This window comes from Taudactylus pleione, unplaced genomic scaffold, assembly GCF_031769625.1.
Source record: "Taudactylus pleione unplaced genomic scaffold, aTauple2 ptg000061l, whole genome shotgun sequence".
In the NCBI taxonomy this organism is placed as follows: domain Eukaryota; kingdom Metazoa; phylum Chordata; class Amphibia; order Anura; family Myobatrachidae; genus Taudactylus; species Taudactylus pleione.
The window spans coordinates 4435125-4454541 of NW_028284463.1; the positions used below are offsets into that span (position 1 = coordinate 4435125).

At 39.2% G+C, this 19417-nt stretch overlaps 3 pseudogenes; all 3 read right to left on the reverse strand.

Annotated features, from left to right (window-relative positions):
• Positions 1 to 12114: 12114 nt before the first annotated feature.
• Positions 12115 to 12233, reverse strand: LOC148534969 (5S ribosomal RNA; annotated as a pseudogene).
• Positions 12234 to 12395: 162 nt separating this feature from the next.
• On the reverse strand, positions 12396 to 12514 carry LOC148534970 (5S ribosomal RNA; annotated as a pseudogene).
• Positions 12515 to 17354: 4840 nt separating this feature from the next.
• LOC148534971 (5S ribosomal RNA) lies at positions 17355 to 17473 on the reverse strand (annotated as a pseudogene).
• Positions 17474 to 19417: the final 1944 nt, after the last annotated feature.

Consider the following 19417-nt stretch of genomic DNA (forward strand, 5'->3'; position numbering starts at 1 on the left):
GGAGGTTGCTTCCACAAAATGTGGAGAAGATGATGTTCATAAAATGAATTATCAACTCTTCCAGGGAGACCAGCCTCCAGAACGTACAGAGGGACCTGTGGTTCCAGCAGGGACGAATTAATACTCTGTGAGGATGAGGATGTACACACTGAAGAGGGTGAGGAATCGGTGGATGAGGAGGATGAGGATGACATCTTGCCTCCGTAGAGCCAGTTTGTGCAGGGACAGATAAATTGCCAGCTTGTTTTGTGGGGGCCCAAACGAACCAATCATTTCAGCCACAGTTGTGTGGCAGACCCTGGCACTGAAATGATTGGTTTGTTAAAGTGTGCATGTCCTGTTTATACAACATAAGGGTGGGTGGGAGGGCCCAAGGACAATTCCATCTTGCACCTCTTTTTTTTCTTTGCATTATGTACAGTTTGGGGCCTAGTTTTTCAATGCCATCCTGTCTGCCACTGCAGTTTCACGCCTAGATGGGTCACGTGTTTGTGCCGCCCACTCGTGTCGCTTAGCATAGTCATCCAGCTACCTCGGTGCAACCTTTTGGACATAAAAACACTATTGTGAGGTGTGAGGTATTCAGAATAGACTGGAAATGAGTGGAAATTAAGGTTATTGAGGTTAATAATAGCATAGGAGCAGAAAAACCTACAAATTCTGTGATTTTAGCTGTTTTTATGATTTTTTTCAAAAAAATACAGATCCAAAACACAAAACCCAGAACCCAAAACACGGAAGGGTGGTTTTGGCAAAACCAATCCAGATCCAAAACACGAAGAAAGATCCAGATCCAAAACCAAAACACAAAACACGAAAAGTGGCCGGTGCACACCCCTAATTCATATATGTAAATCTGGCTCTGATTCCAGCCATTGCCTCCTCAGCCATTTACCTCACCGCATGTCACTGGCGTACAGTATGTGTTTGTTCAATTAGAACAAATGTCTAATTTGTGAAGCCATTAATCCAATGTACCTCACTTCAAATGCCGCCATGCTAGCATGAAGGTTGCTGCCAGATCTGCTGCATGAGTGGGAACTGGACAGGGCCAGCACTTCCATTAGAAAGCTTTAGGCAGCTGCCTAAGGGCAACACGACTGGTAGGCAGTCAGGAACCTGGCGGACCTGATCCCCACAGCTGGCTTCCTGACTGTCATATCCCGGCAAGGGTCTAAAGACAGGCATCAATATTCCAATGCCTGTCATTAGACATACGCTGGGAGCCCAACACCCATCATCCCGATGGAAGGGATTCCGGGCGCGGATAGCCACCTTGGGGGGGAGGGTTAGGTTTAGAATTCCCAGGGGGAATAGGGTTAAGCACCCCCCAAGAGTTTAGGTATAGGCTAGGGGAAGGGGTGGGGTTAGCGTTAGGCACTTAGAGGGGGGTTTAGGTGGTGGGGAAGGGGGGTTAGGTTTAGGCACTTAGAAGGGGATTAGGGTTAGGCACTGGGGGGAAGGTAAGGGTTAGGGAGTAGAAATAGGTTAGTATATACTTTCCTTAGGAAGATTGGGATTTCCTCCTCTGCCGTGATGCCACTGTTGGGATTCCAACTGCCGGGCATGGGTCCGGCGGTAATTCATACCGATTCCCCACAACCTGACGGGAAAGTCCACTGAGGCTCAAGCACTGCTGGTGAATCAGCATGCCAGCACTTTGCCTTGAATCAACAAAATGCGAGCACTGCAGTCTGGACACCCATGGCCCCTGTGGTCAGCCAGTACTACATAGCAGACTCATTTAAATTTGTCCTGTTTCAGACCACTACAATTGTAGATCACAAACAACATTGGTCACCTGGGAGCTTATGTGACGTATGCATGGAGATCTGTACAGAGCTGTATGTGAAGGGTGAGAGAGCTTTATGCTCAACAATTTTATGTACTATCTTATTATTATTATTTCCAGTGGGCCCCGTGTAACAATGAGGTACTCACTAAAGCGGTTATGTCCTCTTCAGTATTTAACAAACAGCGGTAATTCTAGTTTACCACTGTTTGGGCAAAATTTACTAAGCGGCGGTTTGACGGCGGTTTCTATTCTATTCTAAACACCAGTGGTTTGGTGGCAGTTTCTATTCTATTCTAAACCCCCGGGGTTTGGTGGTGGTTTCTATTCTATTCTAAACCCAGGGGGTTTGGTTTTGCAGCAGTTTCTAAATGACAGCCCTGTTCTATTCTATTCTAAAATGTATTTTGATGGCAGTTTTGCAGCAGTTTTGGTGTTAGTACATCTGCAGATAGCAAAACCACAGCCAAACCACAGTCAAAACACATTTTAAAATAGAGTAGAACAGGGCTGTCATTTAGAAATGGCTGCAAAACCAAATCCCTGGGGTTTAGAATAGAATAAAAACAGCCACCAAACCACCGAGGTTTAGAATAGAATAGAAACCGCCATCAAACTGCCACTTAGTACATTTTGCTCTTAGTCACTATAGGACGGATGTACTAAGCTCTGGAAAGTGTTACATTGTGTAATACCCCTAAAGAGTATACTGTCTAATTTATAAATTAATATACTGTATGTACACTAAATAGAGTTAATTTCTCTTGTAATAAATAGAAAAAATATGTCTGCATGTTCAGACAAAAGTTCTTATATTTACACTGCATTATTGTACCTACATTGTTCTATGTTTAATGGTAATAAGTGAAAGGGATGCTGGTATGTGTATGTACTGTGTACCCCGTTGGACTGAGAAAACTGTCCAATCACTTCTGAGTGCCCCCCCCACAGAGGGGAAATTGGAGTAGCCTGCCCCCTGGACTGTACAGGCAAGTGGGCACGCAGCCAGGAGCAGCTTAATGCTGCCGGCACAGAGGGGAGAAACTGTCCCTATAGAGAGTGAAGAGGAGATAGGCAGGGAAGCGGCATGTGCTGTCGACGGGAAGCGTACCCGCATGCGACCATTGGTTATAAGAAGAGCACCTACAGGGGCCACTGGGAGCAGTGTGGCAAAGCCTGAGGTAAGCTGGCAGTGGAGAGTGCGCTGCATTGGAGAAGGTGAGCTGAACTCACCAGGCATGCTGCAGAGCCTCGTCGGAGAGCCGAGACTCCAGATAGCCGGGGAGCTGAGAGGGTGCTGCTGGGACCTTGTGAGGAGGAAGCAGCAACAGCAGTGGAGCCACCCTGATTCCTCCCTCTTCTTGTTGACTGAGAGCCCACTCGGAGAGTGTAGAGTGCTGAGGTGCAGCTACAAAAAATGGAGCAGGATGGAGCGGAACAGTGAGTAACAAATCCAGCCCCTGCTACTGCAATTCACACCCATATGTCAGAGTCAGCTCCCGGCCAAGCAGGGACAGCAGTTGGGGGAAGCATTCATAGCTACATGCAGCAGGTAAAATTAACTGAGCATAAGAGGAGTGCAGTGTATGTGAGGAGACAGCCCGGATAAAGATACCTCAGCAGTTGAAATTTATATTGTATCTACTAACAGAGGAGCAGAGAGTAATTGGACAGCAGTGTATTCTTTACTTACTGCCTGTGTCCCTGCAAAATAACCTGTCAATTTAGTAAAGTGGGCTCTGCATAAAACACTAAAACAGAAGATCCAGGATAAGTGTAGCCAGGAGAGGTTGCTACAGTGAACCCTAATTGAGCCTACTCAGATACCAGCTATGTACCTGCTTCTGGAGAGATAGGGTTGCATTCAACATAGTGCCCAGGTCAGCTATCAACCTCATTGTCCACGGCAAGGAAGAGCGGATTACAATTTGTGAATTCACATCCCCTATAAATAAACTTGAACTGTTTAGGAAGTGGCAGTGCAGGATTTTTCATAAACAAAGGACACTTTGGCTTATTCTTCACAGCTTAACCATCAACCCGGGCAACACTTTGGAAATACTGACTAATAGACAGCTAATTCCTTGCATGCAGGGGTAGAACTAGGGATTTTTTGTTTTGTTTTCTTGGTGTACCAAGTAACGGTTGGTAACCTTTCTTTATGTGAATTATATCATTTGAATGTGACGTTCTATGCATGCTTGTCCTTTACCCGTTACTTTCACAGTTGGACCGAAAATCCAGAATTCCAGTTTTAATAAAGTGAAATGGATCGGTGTATATTTTATTCTCTATTGAGTGTCAATCTTATTGAAATATAATTGTTTTACTTTAAAGTTGGTGTGAAAAACTGCCTTTTACTGCATAAAAACTGTTAAGTAAATACTTATTGTAAGTGTACCCTATTGCCTGTATCTAATGCTTACCATCTGGACGAGTTCAACACTATCCAAGGCGATCCACAAATAGTGTTACTAGGTAAGGGAACACCCCAACACAAACACTTAGAACAGTACACCCTTAGTGGGGTGTTACAATTGGAAATTGATAAACTACCAGCTACTCAGCTCCTTACTGTCATGTATATTTAATATTTATTATTTACAGTTTCTTATATAGCGCAGCATTTTCTGTTGCACTTTACAATCGGAAACAACATTAATAGAACAAGTTACAATAGAGAAATAGATGTTGATATAAAATGATAGGTGCTGCATATTGCAAATTGGTCCAGCCAGATTGCAGAGGTTTTTGGTGGGCTGCATGATCAAGTCACACAGAAAAGTTGGCCTAGGGTTTGGAGGATGTAATAATGAAGAAAGAGAAAATATGGGAGGTTATGTGTTGACTGTAAGAAGGGAAAATAGATAGGGAATCTATGCAGGTTATTTGGGCAGTTCTGGAATCTGATAAGCTTCTCTGAAGAGGGGAGTTTTAAGGGAATGCTTGAATGTTTGGAGACTAGAGGAAAGTCTTATTGTGCATGGGAGGGAAATCCACAGAGTGGGTGTAGCCAAAAAAAAATCCTATAACCATGCATGGAAACAAGTAATGCATGGGGATGAGAGACGCAGATCTTGTTCAGAGTGGAGATGTTGGGTTGGGAGATATTTTTAGATAAGCAAAGAGATGTATGTTGGTATGGTTTGGTTAATAGCTTTATGTGTACGTAAAAGTATTTTATATTGAGTATGGTAGAAGACCGGTAACCAATGGAGGGACTGACAGAGTGGATCAGCAGACAAGGAATGTTTGGTGAGGAAGATCAGCCTTGCAGCTGCACTGAAAATGAATTGTAGCAGCACCAGTCTGTTTTTGGGAAGACCAGTAAGAAGACTATTGCAATAGTCAATGTGGGAAATAATGAGTGCATGGAATCGAATTTTTGCAGTGTCTCTTGTAAGGTATGGTCAAAGTTTGGATTTGTTTTTTAGATGTATGTAACAAGATTTTGATACAGATTTAATTTGTAGAACAAAGGACAGCTCAGAGTCAAGGATGACACCTAGGCAGCGGGCTTGTGTAGTGTTGTCAACAGTGATAGAGATATCAGGTTGGTAACTACTATTGGCAGGTGGAAATAAACTTAATATATACAAAACAGAAATAATTATAAGGTGACAAGATGCCATCCAAGATTAAATGGCAGAAATACAATCAGTGACACTGCCCAGCACAGATTGTGACAAATCTGGGGAGGATATCTAAATTTGATTATCTTCTAAGCTCCAATGATACTGAAAACCAAAAAAGCTGATAAGTTTGCCAAGAGAGGTGGTATAGATTGAGAAAAGCAGAGTACCTATGACTGAGCCTTGCAGTACTCCAATTGATAGAAGTAGCAAATAGGAGGCAGAATCAGAAATGCAAAAAGTGAAAAAGCTATTAAATAGGTAGGATGAGAACCACAAAAGAGCTGCATCCTGAAGACCTAGTGATTGTAGTGTTTGTATAAGAAGAGAGTGGTCAACAGTGTCAAAGGCAGCAGATAGCTCTAGAAGAATAATAATAATAATGGCCGAGAGACTTATTAGTGGCCAGATCATTCACTATCTTAGTCAGTGCTGTCTCTGTGGAGTGTTGGGAATGAAAGCCTGACTGAAATGTGTCCAATAAGTTGTGCAAGTTAAGAAAATGTGTGAGGTGAGTGTAGGCAAGTCTCTCTAGTAACTTGGAGGGGCATGATAGCAGGGAGATGGGACAGTAATTTGGGAATGAGTTAGGATCTGAATTTTGTATTTAAAAATGGCCGTAATCACCACATGGTTGAACAGTGATGGAAAGATACCAGTAGAGAAAGAAAGATTATACATTTTATTTAAGGATTGGATAAGCACAGGAGACAGATCTTTACTGATTTGTGATGGTATAGGAACTAGAGGAGAGGAAGTATAGTAGGAGGAAATGTAGAGTGTAGATACTTCATCTTCATTTGTTGGATCAAATAAAGAGAATGTGCCAGCAGATATAGGTAGGGAATTGAGAAGGTCACTGGCTGAGGAAGAGCATACCATTTCATTATACAGTATATATTATCAATATTGTCCTTGAAATAGGAAGCATGATCTTGTGCACTCAAAGTAACAGGTAGGTTTGGTGAGGGAGGGGTAAGAAGTTATTTAAAAGTATTAAAAAGTCACTTGGGGTTAGAAGTTTGGGCAGAGATAAGAGATTGGAAATGTTTGTTTGGCAGTATCCAGATCATTACAACAAGAGTGGTAGATAGTCTTATAAGTGAGCAAGTCACTTGGAGTACGAGATTAATGCCATTGACATTCTACTTTATGTGGGAGTTTTTGTAGGTGTATTGTTAATTTAGAATGCCATGGTAGCCACTTCATCGAGGGCTATTTCTAGGGTCTGGTTCATGTGTGATACAGCAGTTTCAGGAGAAGTAAACAATCACATTGGTAAGAGTAGTTATTGCAGAGAGGTGGATAGCTGTTGAAAATTAAGTAGCATTAATATTTCTGCAGGTTTGAGGAGGCTTGGTAGATTTACATGACATTGTGGTTGACATAACAGAGGAGAGAGTGCAGGTCAAGGTTGTGAGCTAAGGGCATGAGGAGATTGTGGACTATCAATAGGGCTATTGAAATCATCCATGATGATGGTGGAGATGTCAGAGGATAGGAAGTGAGGGAGCCCTGCAGAAAATTGTTCCAGAAATGTTGGGGTGGCCCAGGAGGGTGATAGATTGCAGCAATGCTCAGAGAGAAAGGGGTGAAGGTCCTGATAGAATGTCCTTCAAATTATGTAAATGTGAGAGACGTACCTGTGGGAGAAGTGTATGTGAAAGATTGGGACAGTAATATTCCTACAGTACCTACTCCTTTACTATTACCAGGCCTGGAAGTGTGGGTGAAGTGTAGGCCACCGTATGAGAGTGTCTTATTGTGTGAAACATGTTTCTGTTATTGCCAGAAGTTTGAGGTTATTTGAAATAAAGAGACCATGGATGGATGTTAGATTGTTGCAGACAGAGCGTGCATTTCATAAGGCACTATTTGGTAGTGTGGAGGGTGATGGGAGGCTTGTGATGTGTCTGAGGTTTGCTGGATTTTTATCCAATTGGGGCATGTGGGTGGGACCTAGATTTGGTGATATGTCACCAGCTAATAGAAGTAGTAGGAGAGATATATAAATATACTTTTGGAAGGTGTATGAAAGTTTTTTATGGCAATAGGTTGAGGGTGTTGTTGTCATTATATATTGATAAGTAAAAAGCTCATGTGTGTTCACAAGAAGTGACTAGATTATTGAGGCTGCAATGTGTACAGAAGGGTGAGATGCAGGGAGAGTGAAGGATGTAATAGCCATAGAGAAAAAACTATGGAGTGAAATAAGAAAAAACAATATTTGGTACATGGTTATTTTGAATAAAAGGAGACATTTTTAGAATAGTACATAAACAAATATAAAGTTTGATCTAGAAAATATCTGGATACTTTGTGAATTTAAAGCACAGGTCATATTGAGGACAGATCTCCTTGATGTGACTATTAAAATATACTGTGGCTGATTAACACAGGCTATATCTAAGACAATGTCCTACTGATCTAAGGTGTTAATTTGAACTAAGTTTGAATATGTAAACAACAGTCCAACATGCCATCATAAACTACAATAGGTTTCACTGGAATCATCTCAAAACAGGTAATGACTATTGCATCAATTTAAGAAATTACATACAATTTTATTAGATTGATTGCATAAAGTTCAGAGATTATGAAGATTGCATCTTGGTAGATATCACATCTAACAGGCTATGTTTGAAACATGACAGTTAGAAACTGATTGGTTGGTAGTTTATCACTCTCATCTCCAGGTTATCACTTCCAGAGCTTAGTACATCTGTCCCACACTGTATCACTTACTCCATCTATATATGGCGAGAGTGACACGTCCTCATTTCCAGCATTGGGGACCAAAGCATAGCCTTTCCATGCATTGCCAAATCCCCGCCAGGTGAAAGTGTAATGCACATGTGCAGACTGTGTGTCATGAATGCACATGACACAGCAGCCCATTACTGTGAACATGCAAACCTCATGGAGGATACCACCAAGATAGGGACATCGCTGGACCAGAGGGGTAAGTAATGTTGAATACCAGTGGCGTATTCACTAGTATCACTGGTATACTAAACAAAATATGCAGCTGGTAATAAGTATCATTATTAAATGGTGCCCTCAGGGGAAAAAACGTAAATGGGTGCTGGATGGGGGAAGTTAATGGATGCTGAGTGGGGAGTGAATAGGTAAATAGGGTTGATTGGGTTGAATGTAAATGGGCATACTGAGTGATCTGGTTCTGCAACAAGGTGTATGCAATAATTTTAAATACGGTATGTGCATATGAAAAATCACTGACACAGTTGTCATAGATGCTTACTTTTAAATATGTATGTGTGGTTTTGTGGAAATTAGGGGTTGGTAATTTGAAGTTTTACTTAGGGCACCTAGAAACCTTGTGCCAGCCCTGAAACAGGGTCTTCCACTAGATCCCTGGGTTGTGTTGGCTTCCAGGCCATTAGTAGAGATAGTTCAAATGAAAACCAGATTAATCATCTCTTCATCTGAATCCCAGGTCCTGCAACTGTCTCTGGTGTTCTGGAGTGACATCCATAATTCTTGCCAGCATGATCAAAGCGTTGGGTATGTATTTTTGAACAATACAAAGTGAAAAATAAACACAGCATCCTGCAAAAGCTTATCTTTCCTACAAGATCACCCAATTTACTTTTTGACAATGTTTTTGGGGAAAAAAAAACTTTGAGACACTAGGCAATTAATTTTCCCTGGAATATGTCCCCAAATTTGTAGAGGATTTATTTAGTAATATTATATTTTTAGAATGCCAGGAACACAAACATTGGCCTATTCCTCATGCAAAGCCTATCATGTATTAGCAATCACATAGAGGAGGGCAGTGACACTACAAAGACAACAATACTTTAATTAAACATTTATTAGATCTTCTGACAAAATTAAAATATAAAAAAACAAATACTAAAATATAGGAATTTCTGAAAGCATTATTACAGCAGGTACTATTAAAACACAGTAACAAGTATTGGAAACAAAGAGGTATATTTACAAAAGTTAGAGCTTTTAGAAGTAGAGATGTTGCCCATAACAACTAATCAGATTCTAGCTATTATCTTGTAATAGGTGCTAGTATAATGTTAAGAAGAATCTGAGTGGTTGCTATGGCCAACATCTCCATTTCTAAAAACTCTCACTTTAGTAAATATACCTCAAAGTAACTTATCAGAATGTACTTGTTGCAACAGTAAAGCAATAGTAATAATACACTCTTTTTAAGGGTCATCTAATGTTGATAGATATATATAAAAATATTGAACTAAGGGCCTGATTCAGACCCATTCCCGAGGCTGCATTTGCACGTAGCCTGCCGATGTTTGCAATATGCACGAGTACAAGACGCAGTGCGCATGTGTGAACTAGTCCATGCGATCGGGAATCATTAGCAGCCTGTGCACAGAAGCACTGCAATGATGAGCCATTTGAGTGTGGTAATGGAATCGGTATGTAATATCGCTGGCCGCATGGCTGGCAGTTTGAATCCCGGCAGCGTCAGGCCGACACAGGAGGAGATCCCGGCAGCAGCAGCCTGATAGCGCTGGAAATCCCGATCATCCCCCGGTAAGTACTAACTAACCTAACATACCATCCTAACCCTTCCTTAGGGGTGCCTAACCCTAACCTCCCCCCAAGTGCCTAACCCTAATCCCCCCTTCCCCGCTGCCTAAACCTAAGTCCCCCGGGGGGGTGCATAACCCTATCCTCCCCACAGGGGTGCCTAACCCTAAACCCCCTTCCCCTAGCCTAACCCTAACCTTCCTGGGGGGTGCCTAACCCTATGTCCCCCTCGGGAGCCCTAAACATAACCCTCCCCCCACGGCTGTCCGCTCGCAGCGCACGGCATCCTTTTGATCGGGATGCCAGGTGCCAGTCTCCTGTCATAGGAGTAATGACAGGTATCCCGATTTTAGATGCCTGTCATTTAACCCTAGCCGGGATTGAGGAGTTGGGAAGCCGGCGGTCGGTATTGTGGCCGCCGGCATCCTAAACATATACCATGGTAATGAGGGTGTGGGGGTGCGAATGCAGGCATGTCTGTGCATTGGAACTCCATCTCAGGGGCGTGCATAACTAAGATGCATTGTCAGCGTACACGTCACATGGCTGATTTAGACACAGCAGCACTTGCAGTGCTTGCGGTAGGATATGGTCAGCCATGAGTGGGTGCGTATGGGTCTGATGTTATGCAATGTTACCGATTGTTTAATACACTTCCTGAAGATGACGTATGTTACTAAGGAAAAGTGGGCGTCTTGAGTCAGGCTGGTGGGGGCATCCAAATACACACCGCAATTGCATGGCAAGACATAGTGGGCATGCTAATGTCTTAATAGCGATTGTGGGATTATGAACAATATTATTCCTAAAACATAATGGAATGTCATAGTAAAGTGCAGAAAAAAGGACCTGTGTGAGCTCTAAAATTAATGACACAGTGTCAAACCTAATATAAATTAATCAAGATATCAGTGCAATCAATAAATAAGTTATAAAACACAATATTTAATATAGACACAAAGGATAAAAACATTACTCATTCAGAGGAGGGAAGGGGGAGGACAAGGTGATGACATAAAAAATGCAATTTAAAAATAAATAAGGGAATAGTTCAATGTATAAGCAAGGTAGCTTATCTGAGGTAGCAATAGACAGTTCAAATAGCAGGCATAGAAACAGGCTCCAACATGTTTCGTCAATTTCAGACTTCTTCAAGGGAGTGATACTATGTTGTGGGGTCTGCATCTTTATACCCCATGCAAGGGACTCAATTTGGAGCAATTAGCATCAAACATCCGGTTCTGCCATTTCCACACTACGGGTGGAACTCAAAATAGTTTAAAAATATATAAATAGGGAAGGTCTATCTTGGAAGTTCTGATTGCTTGCTTCGCAAGGAAGAAATGGTCCAGGGTAAAGATAAAAAAAGATTACCAAATGATCTGTTCGGCACTTCCGCCCGCACTGAGTTGTTCCATGTCTCCTTCTGCCTGGACTGGTGACGTCACGTCCGGCTCCTCCAGGCTTCTTCTTTCACTGAAGTCAGGAACTGGATTCATCCAGGCGTCTTTTCTGCGGTACTTGACATCTCTATAGTGCTTGGCCATGAGTCCTCCCGCTCTGTATTCATCACGTTCGTCACAGAGTATGGGAACCTCTTTACGCTCTATTGCGCCTGCGCATAATGCCTGATCTGGGAATGACAGAAACAATAGTTAAATGATCCTATGAAGGATGCTACAATATGTTATATTATGTTGTGTTTATCATATCTGGTACTACAATAAAGTATCTTGTAGTTCAAGCAATGTCAATGTTTACCATCCTTTTTCACAGCAAGTTCTTCAAAAATGTTAACAAATGCATATGAGACTCCAAAAAACTAATGTCCATTCATGTCCTTATTTCTCTTAACTTCATATTATTTTTTCTTCCTTTTTAATGTTGATTGTAAGGTAAGCTTTAAATAATTTGGTTGATTTGAATGTTGAAATATTAGACTTCTATCTGATACTACAATAAAGTATCATGTAGTTCAAGCAATGTCAATGATTACAGTCTTTTTTCACAGCAAGTTCTTCAAAAATGTTAATAAGTTCATATGAGACTCCAAGAAACTAATGTCCATTCATGTCCTTATTTCTCTTGACTCCATATTAATTTTTCTTCCTTTTTAATGTTGATTGCAATGTATATAGTATTAATAGACTTAATTAACATATACTACACCAAGTTTTCTCTGGAGGTTTCCCATCCAGGTACTAACCAGGCCCAGCTCCGCTTAGCTGCCAAGGTCGGTCGAGATTAGGCGTGACCTGAGTGGAATGATAGTATATGTAAAATGTCTCATTTGGCACCATCATCCTCTTTGTCCAGAAACTGATCTCCATATATGTCATATATTCCTTTTGACTTCAGAACGATTCTTCTTTTTTGATTATAGAGTGAAAAATGATTACTGTTAGACCATCTTTTCTTCTTATTTCAGAGATAAATAACATATACTGCACTCAGTATTCTCTAGAGGTCTCCCATCTAGGTACTGACCAGGCCCAACTCTGCTTAGCTTCCAAGGTCGATCGAGATTGGGCTTAACCAGAGTGGAATGACAGTATATATATTGTTTCCTTATCACCACTAACCTCTTCGTCCAACTTCATAATTTGAAGGAGATTTTCATATATAAAGTCCAATGTGGGGATTATAATCCTTAGCCATGATATTCCAGATAATTCATCTTCAATTGTTACTGTATCCACTATGTCTACTGGTCTCAGGAAAACCCTCATCCCTGTACTGGTTGGGCCCAATTTTTTATGGTAATCAGCCTTGGAAGCTTCTATATAGTGGTATACCAGTGGGAATTGCTACAGAGAATGAATTATATTCTTTTATAGGAATGGCGCTATTTCTTAGCTTTCGTTGAAGCCCTCAGGAGATAAAGTGTTCATTTCTAATATCCAATATATCTCTATTCTAGATAATGAATTGTTCAAGTCTCCTTCTCTTTCACCCAATGTGACATGTTCAATGGCTTTGTACATAAAATCTTCTGGATTTGAGTTATGTTTAGACAGAAAATGTTTTGAAATGATGTGTCTTTCTACTTTATTCTTTATGTTTCTGATATGTTCTTGTATTCTTATTTTCAAAGTCCTTTTTGTTTTCCCCACATATTTGCACCCACATGTGCATTCTAAAAGATAAATCACTGAAGTGGAATTACAATTCATGAACTCTTTTATCTTGTATTCCTTAATATTCTTAGACTCCTGGAATGTTTTCCTTTGTGGATGATGGATTTTGCAAATATAACAGTGTCCGCATTTGAAACTGCCTACACATCTTGGGATAATATTCTTTTTAATATCAATTGTTTTCAGCATGCTAGGATCCAGTAGATCTTTCAAATTCTTAGTTTTCCTATAATCAATCTGGGGTTTGGGTTGTATTATATCTTTAAGGACCGGATCCATCTGGAGGATATGCCAATGTTTTTCCAGGGACTTCTTAATGATGTTTTCTTGTCCATTGAAGGTTGTAATAAATGGTTCCATACTATTATCCTGTTGGATCTTTGGCTTATATTCTAAAAGTTGTTTGCGATCCAGTTCTTTAGTTTTGGAAGTAGCTTCAACCAGTAGTTCTTCTGGATAGCCTTTCTCTCTAAAACTCTCAGCATAAAGTTCCATTTGTTGATTGCATGTCTCCATATTACTGCAATTCCTCTTAATCCTATGGAACTGAGAGTAGGGAATATTCCATTTCCATATATGCAGGTGGCAACTTTTAAAGTGCAAGTAACTATTAGTATCAACACCTTTTATATAATTCTAAGTAATAATTGCTTCCTTCTCTTCAATCAGGATAAAATCTAAAAATTAAATGGTAACCAAATTAAAATTGGATATACATTTTAGATTCATATTTTTGTTTCCCACGTGTGTTAAAAACTGGTTAAAAACATCTTCTGATCCTTCCCAGATTATCAGGATATTATCAATATACCTTTTGTAAAATGTAATATTTTCGTTAAAAGGATTATTGTTATATACATAGTTTTCTCCCAGCACCCCATGAATAAATTAGCAAAACAGGGTGCACTGTAGTGCCCATCGCTGTCCCACAAGTCTGTCGATAAAATTTGTCTAAAAACTCAAAATAATTATGATTCAATATAAAACACATAGGATCACATAAAAATTCCTTATGTAAAATACTGATGGAATCATCTGAATCTAAAAAAAAGTCTTGATGCATTGACACCGTTTGTATGCTCAATACATGTATAGAGAGACTGAACATCGATCGTGACCCAATTGTGTATTTATTTCCATTTCAGCTCTCCTATACACTGTAAAACATTTGTAGTAAACATACGATTGTAGTTATTTTACATATTTCTGTAAAAAGATGTCCACATATTCTGACAAATTAGAAGTTAAAGATCCAATGCTTGCCACAATGGGTCTTCCTGGTGGTTGTGAAAGTGACTTATGTATCTTGGGTAAAAAGTAAAACATGGGGGTGGTGGGGCTGGTCTTCATTAGATACTGGAATTATTCTTTCTTTATAATATTATTACATAATCCAAACAGTAATAAAGTTCTTAGTTCATCAGTATATTCCTCCACTGGTTCTTTATCAAGTTTCTCGTATGAGCTACTATCACCCAACAGTCTCCCTGCATCTTTAAGGTAATAAGAGTGATCCATCAAGACCGGTCCCCCCCATTAGTCAGCTTGTATAATCACAATTTCTGTATAATTCTGTAAATTTTTTAAAGCCTCTTTCTACCGATTAGTTAAGTTGTGGTATTTTTAATGTTTAGGATCTTCTTCACATAAGTCTTTTTTCACCATCTCATAAAATATACTAATGTAATTACCTTTGGATTCTAAAGGGTAATATGTGGACTTTCCTTTTAGTCCAGACTTTGAAGACTACTGATTAAAATTCCTTATTGGTGCCTCCTTCATCCTTAAACAATGTCATTTCAATGTAAGGTTCCTCACATATTTATTAAGATCAATAAAAATATCAAACTTTTTTATTTTGTATGTGGGTGCAAAGTTTAATCCTTTATTCAATAATGACACTTTTGGTGAGTATATGATTGGATATATTAAAAATGCCTTTCTGTTGTGATTCTAGTGGAGGTTTCTTCTTTGTAGAAGCATCCTCCTACCCCCCCACCGTTTTCCTCGTCTTCTCTGAAATGTCTTTTGATTGGGGAGGCTATTCTTATAGTTTCTTTGAATGTAAGTCTTTTTTGGTTCTGTGTATGTTCCTGGCCTGGAGATAAAACATGTTCACTGTCACTGTTTGATTCAAATCTCTGAAGTGCTGTAAATCTATTTCTCCCCTGTGGTATACCATAACTAGGAGATTGCAGGTCATCCTGTGTTCTTTTATTGCTCAAAGGCTTCCTTGTTAAATTTTACTTCCAACTAGTGCCTTCCCAGGGATTATTGTAAGAGTGTGTTTTGTTTTGTTTGCTAAATCTGCTCCAATTTTTTATTTTAAATTCATTCATAGTCCATCTTATTCCTTGCAAATTTCTTTTCCTTGCTTTTCATGACCAATTCTTCTATTTTTTCTACCTTACGTATAAGCACCTTTTCACTCTCCTTAAACATTTCTTTATCTTTCATGGTTTCCATTTGTGTTCCCATGATGGAGATCTCCTCTTCCACTAATGATAAAGTATTTTTCTTCTCCTGAATAATGAGTCTCATAAGATCTATTGAACATCTGTGCTAAATTGCATCCCATTCCTTGAGGAACTCTGGTTTATCCACACCAAAAATGTTTTTCTTTAACAGTCTTAAAACTCTTGGGACTCTACCAAGTCATATATAGTGTTTTAAACCCTTCACATCCCACCAAGCTTTGATCTCTTTGGTCACTAGTTTTTCCATTTCCCAAAAGGTGTTATCTATATTTTCAATGGGCATAGGCTCAGGTTCAACATTGTCTTCATTAAATACTTTATGGCAAAGATCTTTCCTTTTATTTAAATGATCGGTACTTTTAATAATAATTATAATTATGGTTGATGTGAGTATAAATACCAGGTGACTGTATCCCAATGAAAACCAAAAATAAATATGAAGAGGAAATGAGTAGGAAAAGCACCAATGGTTAATACACCCCTGACTTTCATTTGGATTCCAAATTATATCAACTGCAACAATACAGGCATCAGCTCTCTGTCAATAAGTAATCAGTAATGGCAAATTCACTGAAAGCATAAATAGTTGTACATGTATATTAACTATAGAGTGACTGGCTAGTTGATTTGATTATATTAATAATGTGTCAAAACCACGTGAATGATATATCACTATAATAAAATGTAAAGTGCTCATGCAAGATAAGGTGTAAATGTGTGCAAAAATACTATTCCATATATATGAACAATATTATTCCTAAAACATAATGGAATATCATAGTAAAGTGCAGAAAAAAGGACCTGTATGAGCTCTAAAATTACTGACCCAGTGTCAAACCTAATATAAATTAATCCAGATATCAGTGCTATCAATAAATAAGTTATAAAACACAATATTTAATATAGACACAAAGGATAAAAACATTACTCATTCAGAGGAGGGAAAGGGGAGGACAAGGTGATGACATAAAAAAATGCAATTTAAAAATAAATAAGGGAATAGTTCAATGTATAAGCAAGGTAGCTTATCTGAGGTAGGAATAGGCAGTTCAAACAGCAGGCATAGAAACAGACTCCAATGTGTTTCGTCAATTTCAGACTTGTTCAAGGGAGTGATACTATGTTGTGGGGTCTGCATCTTTATACTCTAAGCAAGGGACTCAATTAGGAGCAATAAGCATCAAACATCCGGTTCCGCCCCTTCCACACTACGGGTGGAACTCAAAATATAATTAGGGAAGGTCTATCTGGGAAGTTCTGATCGCTTGCTTCCCAGTTAGAAATGGTCCAGGGTAAAGTTAAAAAAGGTAAATAAGTGATCTGTTGGGCACTTCTGCCTGCATGGAGTTGTTCCATGTCTCCTTCTGCCCAGACTGGTGACATCACGTCCAGCTCCTCCGGGCTGCTTCTTTCACTGAAGTCTGGAAGCTGACTCATCCAGGCATCTTTTCTGACTTTTTAATGTTAATTGTAATGTATATAGTATTAATAGACTTAATTAACATATACAACAACCAGTATTCTCTGGAGGTCTCCCATCCAGATACTAACCAGGCCCAGCTCTGCTTAGCTGCCAAGGTTGGTCGAGATTGGGCATGACTAGAGTGGAATGATAGTATATGTAAAATGTCTCATTTGGCACCATCATCCTCTTTGTCCAGAAACTGATCTCCATTTATGTCATATATTCCTTTTGACTTCAGAACGATTCTTCTTTTTTGATTGTAGAGTGAAAAATTATTACTGTTAGACCATCTTTTCTTCTTATTTCAGAGATAAATATCATATACTGCATCCAGTATTCTCTAGAGGTCTCCCATCTAGGTACCGACCAGGCCCAACTCTGCTTAGCTTCCAAGGTCGATCGAGATTGGGCTTAACCAGAGTGGAATAACAGTATATATATTTTCTCCATATCACCACCAACCTCTTCTACCAACTTCATAATTTGAAAGAGATTTTCATATACAAAGTCCAATGTGAGGATTATAATCCTTAGTCGTGATATTCCAGATAATTCATCTTCAAAGTAACTGTATCCACTATGTCCACTGGTCTCAGGAAAAACACCATCCCTGTACTGGTTGGGCCCAACTTTGTATGGTAATCAGCCTTGGAAGATTCTATATAGTGGTATACCATTTCATGGGAGACTTCCAGAGAATACTGGGTGTAGTATATGTTAATTAAGTCTATTAACACTATATACCTTACAATCAATGTTAAAAAGGAAGAAAAATTAATATGGAGTGAAGAGAAATAAGGACATGAATGGACATTAGTTTTTTTGGAGTCTCATATGAATTTATTAACATTTTTGAAGAACTTGCTGTGATAAAGGACTTTAAACATTGACATTGCTTGAACTACAAGATACTTTATTGTAGTATCAGATATAAGTCTAATATTTCAACATTCAAATCAACCAAATTATTTAAACCTTTCAAAATATCTCATTGTTTTTATCAAATGACTGATTACCCTGTGTGTGTATATATATAATCCATAGATTAGGTGCCTGAAAGTAACCGATAAACACAACATAATATAACATATTGTAGCATCCTTCATAGGATCATTTTACTATTGTTTCTGTCATTCCCAGATTGGGCATTATGCGCAGGTGCAATAGAGCGTAAAGAGGTTCCCATACTCCGTGACGAACGTGATGAATACAGAGTGGGAGGACTCACAGCCAAGGACTATAGAGATGTCAAGTACCTCAGAAAAGACGCCTGGATGTATCACCTTCTGGACTTCAGGGAAAGAAGCAGCCCAGAGGAACCGGACGTGACACCACCAGTACAGGCGGAAGGAGACATGGAACAACTCCATGCGGGCGGAAGTGCCCAAACAGATCATTTATTAACCTTTTTTAACTTTACACTGGACCATTTCTAACTGGGAAGCAAGCAATCAGAACTTCCCAGATAGACCTTCCCTATTTTGAGTTCCACCCATAATGTGGAAGGGGCGGAACTGGATGTTTGATGCTATTTGCTCCTAATTGAGTCCCTTGCAGGGAGTATAAAGATGTAGACCCCTCAACATAGTATCACTCCCTTGAAGAAGTCTGAAATTGAAGTAACGCCTTGGAGCCTGTTTCTATGCCTGCTATTTGAAATGCCTATTTCCTTATTTATTTTTATATTGCATTTTTTTATGTCATCACCTTGTCCTCCCCCATTCCCTTCTCTGAATGAGTAATGTTTTTATGCTTTGTGTCTATATTAAATATTGTGTTTTATAACCTATTTATAGACTGCACTGATATCTTGATTAATTTATATTATGTTTGACACTGGGTCATTAAATTTACTGCTCATATAGATCCATTTTTCTGCACTTTACTATGATATTCCATTATATTTTAGGAACAATATTGTTCATATATATATATATATATATATATATATATATGGAATAGTATTTTTGCACACATTTGCACATTATCTTGCATGGGCACTTTATATTTTATTATAGTAATATATCATTTACGTGGTTTTGACACTTTTAATATAATCAAAATAAGCTGTATTGGACCCTTTTAGGGAATATTCTTTTCCCAAAGATTAACACAATCAGGGGTCACAGTAAGTTTTCCAATATAAAACAGGTTTCAATAACACAGTGACGCACAATGGTAAAAAGGCACACATACAAGAAATATAAGAAATGAATACTTATCTGTCCATTTAGGGGGGATCAAGGTATAAAAGAGAGACCATATATAAAAAATAATAAACACAATATTAATAACACATTAAAAAAGGGAGAGTGAATCGTATTTCCATATCCGGAAGTGAAACGCCGGTGGAATGCATCTAGCACACAGTCACGTCACAT